Source organism: Agelaius tricolor, unplaced genomic scaffold (assembly GCF_023055355.1).
Source record: "Agelaius tricolor isolate 1412-34295 unplaced genomic scaffold, bAgeTri1.0.p SCAF_49, whole genome shotgun sequence".
NCBI classification, from domain to species: domain Eukaryota; kingdom Metazoa; phylum Chordata; class Aves; order Passeriformes; family Icteridae; genus Agelaius; species Agelaius tricolor.
The window spans coordinates 2,716,964-2,722,963 of record NW_027269309.1 but is presented as its reverse complement, the minus strand read 5'-3'; positions in this window follow the sequence as shown (position 1 = coordinate 2,722,963).

The window sequence follows — 6,000 nt, the reverse complement described above, 5'->3', positions numbered from 1 at the left end:
CAGAACCTGTTTCCATGTTTCCCATCCCTCGAATGTTCTATTTCACAGAATTCGAGCCCCTCAAACTTCAGTCCTGCCAGAACAGCCTGCCACGTGCTGTCATAGGGGATCTGCTGATGCCCACTGACTCTTACCAGTCTAGTGCTCGTCACTGTTGCAGATCAAGAACTACTGAATAGTTCTGATTAATGCTCTTAGAGTGGTTGAAAACAAGGAAAGAATGACTAGACATTTGTATGATCAAATCCCTGATGGAATAAAAACATGCCAGGACAACAAGCTTAATAAATGTATTCATTGTCATAAGAAGGGAGATGAAGGGTCCAAAAGATTACTTGCATACTTACTGTTCTAAATCCCTTGTTATCTGGTAAATTGCAAAGGATGCCCGGCTTTCACCAAAATGCAAATCAGATTAAAATGTGAAGCCTTACACTTTACTGGATATAAAACTTCATCATCCATTTTTAAATCTTAGAGATTGCGATGTTGTCCTGGTTTAGGGCAAATTTGGAGGAGAATTTCCAAATTAGGGCCCCTCCCCGCAACTGGTTCGGGAAGGATTCCTCAGAGAGAAGTGGAACGAACCTGTTTATTTAATAGGCACAGCACCCCCCAGCACGCAAAAGGAACAATTCCGGATGACACCGCTCTGAAAAAGATGACAAATTCAGAAAGTCTCTCTTGGGGGGGTGCTCATTCTCTTCTCAGTCCCTCCGGCGCTGGGCCAGCTGCTGCAGGCCACAAGGTGCAAACTCTCGGTGTTTCCCAGGTCCCAGTCCGGAGCAGGTTCAAAATGGTCAGTAAAAGGAAAGGAGAAATGGTCCAGGAAGAAATTTGGACAGTTTAGCTAAACTAGCTAATGAGCAAAAGCAAGCAGAAGCAAAGCAAGCAAGAGTGAGAGAGAGCAAAGCGAAAAGCAAAAGCAGCAAAAGCAAAAGCTGCAGTCTCCGTGTCCCGCCAGGCTGAGAAGAAAACCAAAACAAAACATTCCCTCTTCAGAGCCAGTCTTAAAGGTACAGAACATAATATCCAACATTCACAGAACACATGAATGGGGATACAAGCATCATAACGTCACCCTAGGACAGATGTATTTCCTATTAATACCTTAATATTAGTAAGGTTTAGAGCTGGAATTCAGAGGGAAAAGAAAGCTATTTTGAATTCATTCTATTCAATCATCTTGTCTGGACTGTCTCTTCCTGCTTTTCACTTCTGAAACTCTGTATGAAAGGCATAGAGTTCTGGATTAATTCTTTTCAACAGTTTCCCCTGTTATTCTTCTTTCAAGGCAAACCTGAAAAATCCACACTGTCTTTCCCAACCACTTCTAAAATTCCATTGAGAAGCAAAAAACAACCCCATCAAACAACTAAATCTCTGCTCCAATTTGTAGGAAAAACCCCCATGCCATTAACTGCTTTCCTAACATTTTCTTTCTCTTGTATTAATATGGCAACCTTTTCTTGCTTTTATAGATTAGAACCAAATTCTTAAAGCTATAAGGAAACACAGGTTTACTGTAGCTGATTCTGAGATACAGTAGTCCAGCAAGGAGGTCAGACCTCAAAAGAAGCGTCTGTACAACAAGATTCAGCACAACGTTGAGACATATTAGCTATTGTTCAAGAAAAGCCGCCAAAATGAAACTGCTTAGACTTCTATCCTATCATGGGTGCCTGCTTCCAGAACCTGACCTAAGTTGCTGGAAACTAGCTGCAATATGACTGCAAACAATGCTGTGAATGTAGGACATTGTTATTCTTCTCTTCCATTGAAAACCACAAGTGGAGTTGCGTCATTTTCTTAAAAATTCTCTATTTCCTTCCAAACTGGTAAAATAATGATAAATAAAGTGTTCTGTTCATACAGTTTAAATCTAATAATGTTCAAAATGAAAAACAAAAAAAAATTCATTCAGATATGGTCTGCAATAATAGAGCCGAGAGAAGAGGAACCAGTCTGGCCTACAAAATAAAGTGAAGCAGAATTTGGGAATTTGGAACACCTTACGATGTAATATTTAAAGAAAAAAAAGAAATAAAATGTAACCTACCCAAACTCAATCAGTGATGCACCGACAGAGAAAAAAGAACTCATTACTACTAATATTTCTTTCATTCTCAGACAAGAAGTTAAATTATCCTCTTGAATGCACGGAAGATTGTTGCGAAAGACAGCAGCCTTCTTCTTTACAACATATTCTTCAGAACTCCAGGAGACAAATCATTAGAGCGATGAGGCTCTTTCTCTCTGTAAAACTTCCAGAGCATAGCCAATATTATATTCCTTTAGAGATCCTCACTGCCCTGGGCGACTGGTGGATAGTCTACAGCTCCAGTACATCAGCCAGACGCTCTGCCTTATTTAGCGTGGCTACTGCAGCAAGGACATCATCTCTACTGGCTTTCTATCCAAAATATATGCAAGGCACAACAAAGAATATACCCAAAACACTGAGCACAGCCTATGGCCTTCAAAACAAAAATCTCACGATGGCAATACTGGATCTTCTGATCCAAACCATCGGGAAACATTTCTTTAGAGGCGAAAAAAGCTCCTGTTGATTGTACAAAAAATAGTGATGTAAACCAGAGTTGCATGACCCAGTATTTCTATTGAACTGGAACTATTTTGATCAATATTATGGATCCATTTCTTTTCAGGGCATTTGGTAAAAAATGTAAAGTATAGTTTAAAAGGAATTATTGGATGCGTACTAAGTACTAGGGATTAGTTAAGGTGTTGGTTTTGCATGGCTTGGTTTTTGGTGGGGAGGGAAGAAGCCAGCCACAGAAGTGAATCTTTTGTGAAAAGCTCCTAGAAGCTTCCTCCATGCCTGGCAAAGTGAATCCCTGCTTGGCACTAAGAACAGACATGCTGCTAAGCCAATTAGACAAGCAGTAATATATTTCAGAAGGAAATCAAAACTGCGGCCAGTTAACTTTTAAGTTTGCTAATTTTTTGGTTGGCACCTCTTCTGGTTTGAAAGCAAAAGCAGCAAGAGATGCTGTCGCTGTTGCAGTGTGTGTTTTTGATTGTAATGCAGTTTGAGTAGTCAGTTTGATAATACTTCCTGTTTTGTGCTGTTGGAGCATATTTTATTATTAAGGGATTGTTCCTTTCCCCCCGTGTTGTTAGTTTTTGCCCTAGTTGTCCATCTCCCCACAGACCTGCCCTTTTGTTCCCTTTTCCTCCTCCCACTGAATGTCAATCCCTCCCCAAGCCTGCCCCTTTCTCTAGAAACTTCCCTATCAATTTTATAGTCTTCAAAACCCCATTGGTTTGTTTAAGTTATTCTCCTCCCCTGTAGTCCCCTATTGGTTTAAACATTGTATTCCCCGCCTTGTGGTCCACCCCCAGTTGCTCCCAGTGTGTTCAAGATTGTATCCTCCTCTGGGACCTCTCCCCATTTCTAAGTTGATGTATGCATTTGGCTCAGTGTCTTTGTGTCCCTGACCCTCCAGGAAAGAAACTCCTTTGGAAAACATACAGAAGACCTCTCCCTGTTCCTTGTCCCTGCCCTCGGCGCAGTCCTATCCCCAATGCAGTCCACCTGTGCCATAGAGCAGCTGTGCCCTACAGCTGCAGCCTGGATTCGACAGCTTTCTGGGGGCAGCTCACTCTGGCTGTTGGTGTCAGGAGCTAGTTGGTCTGAAGAAATCCAGCATGGCAGCAAGACTCCAAGTCAGAAATACAATTTATTAGGAAAAGGGGAAAAACCAAATACATGCAATAATCCAAAAGAAAAACCACGGACAGAATACAACCTGTCACCCTGCTAGTTAGGGTGGTGGCAGCAGTCCGGATGAAATGGTCTTGTTGAAGTAGTGATCCTGTAGAAACCATCTGGTAGCTCTTATCCTCTGAAGACCCAGTGGGTGAGGGTGGCCGTTCCTCTAGGAAGCCAGTGGAAAGACTGCTTGTGGTGTCCCAAAACTCAGATTATATCCAGCTGGGGATGCTTAGCTCCTGCCCCCTGGGCAGAGCATCTTGCAATGGGCTCAAATGGTTCTGAGTCATGCGGTGGTTCCTTGATTAGCCTTTAAACAGAAATGGCTCCTGGAGGGAGTCATCTCTGAATCATGTGGCAAGACATGGATGGCCCCGTTAAGAGATAAGGAGATAAGGAAAAAACGATGCCCCTCCCGGTTTCAGCAGCTCTTGAGGTTGGGAGCAGAAAACATTTTTATATTGTAGCCTAGGACAATACAGGATGAATGCTTTTGCATTTGCAGGAAGTTTGTGTGGATTTGAAAAGCATCCTTATAGCAGAGGCACAAAAGTATTCTCATACCCTTTTAAATCATCTTCAAACCAAGCAATTCTCACAATAAGGTAGCGCATGAATGACTTGCAAGTGAGTTGAAGAAACACGGCAAAGATAAGTAGTGTTCAACTGCAGAGAATCGTTTAGGGACACCATACCTTTATATACCTTTATATTTTACATCAGGAAGCATGGATGGACCGTTTTTTTTTCCCTTAGTTGACTACAGAACCAGCAGTCCCTTGCGGGAGGGTGTTTGGATTCAAGATGACACTGGCAGCTAAGAGCATGGCTACATAGAAGGTGCTACTTTGAGACCAGAACATTCAATACTTAAAGGCAGATAGGAGAATAGCTGACTAGTGACAGCTCTGAGCAGAAGAGTCTGTGGCTTATCCTGTGGGAACAATAGTAAGACATTTCAATTGAAAAACCCCATTCATTTCCAAGGAGCAAACATCAGTAAAAATAAAAGTTCAAGTAAAGACACCCTAGTGCTCTTCTTATCAGAAGCATGTTCCTCCATATGAGAGTATTTAGGAAAGGACAGTCCATTCATAAAGAAAGATGTGCCAGTTAGAAAACCTGTAGAACACTACAAGACAAACTCACACAATATACATCCTCAAATGCAAAATGAAGAAATAATCATTTCAAGCTTCCGTGGAATTAATTGCATTTTATTTGTTCTTTTTATTTCAGCTGCTCTCAAGTTATTTTTTAAGACTGAATTTTATGAATTCAGCAAAGCTCTCTTTTTGAATGTCTGCATACCCCTATAAAACACTGAGGTGACAAAGAGAACGGCAGTGGAAGGAAACCTGGTCCACCTCCCCCTCCTTGAAGCTTTAGGCCAGCGAGTGATTAGAATTTAGTCACTTCATTTGCTTTACCAAGAGAGAATGTTATCCAGCCTTTATCTTTCCTTTTGGAGCTGATTCACTTTGTAGTCATAAATTCTTGACTCAGTTGGTGAGAAACAATGGCATTACAGCCGTGGATGTTAAAGTGCACTGATGGGAAATGAAGTTTTCATCTTCAGGTCCTTGCTTCAGTAAATATTCCAAATTCATCAGAAAGAAAGTTCCCAGACCGGTAATCCCCACTCAAATGACCTAATTCAAATAGTCTGTAGGCATAAGAGGCATCCAGCAGGTGCTGTCATCTGTTAGGGGAATACCCAGCCAGTACATGATTGTCTAGTTAGGCGGCAACAATTTTGGAAAGAATTTAGTTTTTTTGTATTGCAAGTGAATGGTCAATACATTTTATTAGTGGATACGGGTACAAGAATGTCTTCTGCATCCTTTCAGAGGGGAAGCTTCCCTAGATCTAAAGCTGCTCAGCTCCACGATAGGATGCTTTGTCTGAAAAGGGAACTCAAGTCTTTGTCCTTTTGGATTGCTTCCATAGTTTTTCACTCACTCTTCAGGTAGCTGTTAATATGTTCTGTTATCCCTTGCAAACTTTTATGGGCATAGTCACTGAATTGGTACGTATTCCATGAAGTCCACAGGCCCCGTTGAGATGCAGCCACAGGTCTCAAGGGTGTTAGCAGATGTTATTCTGAGGCCACTCCTAATGATGTTTGATGGATCATAGTGACTGAGGAAAGTGCCCAAAGACTGGATGAAAGCAAATGTCACCCATCTTGGAAAAAGGCAACTAGGAGGACTTGGAAAAGTACAAGCCAGCCAGCCAGCGTCATTTTTATCCCCAGGAAGTTG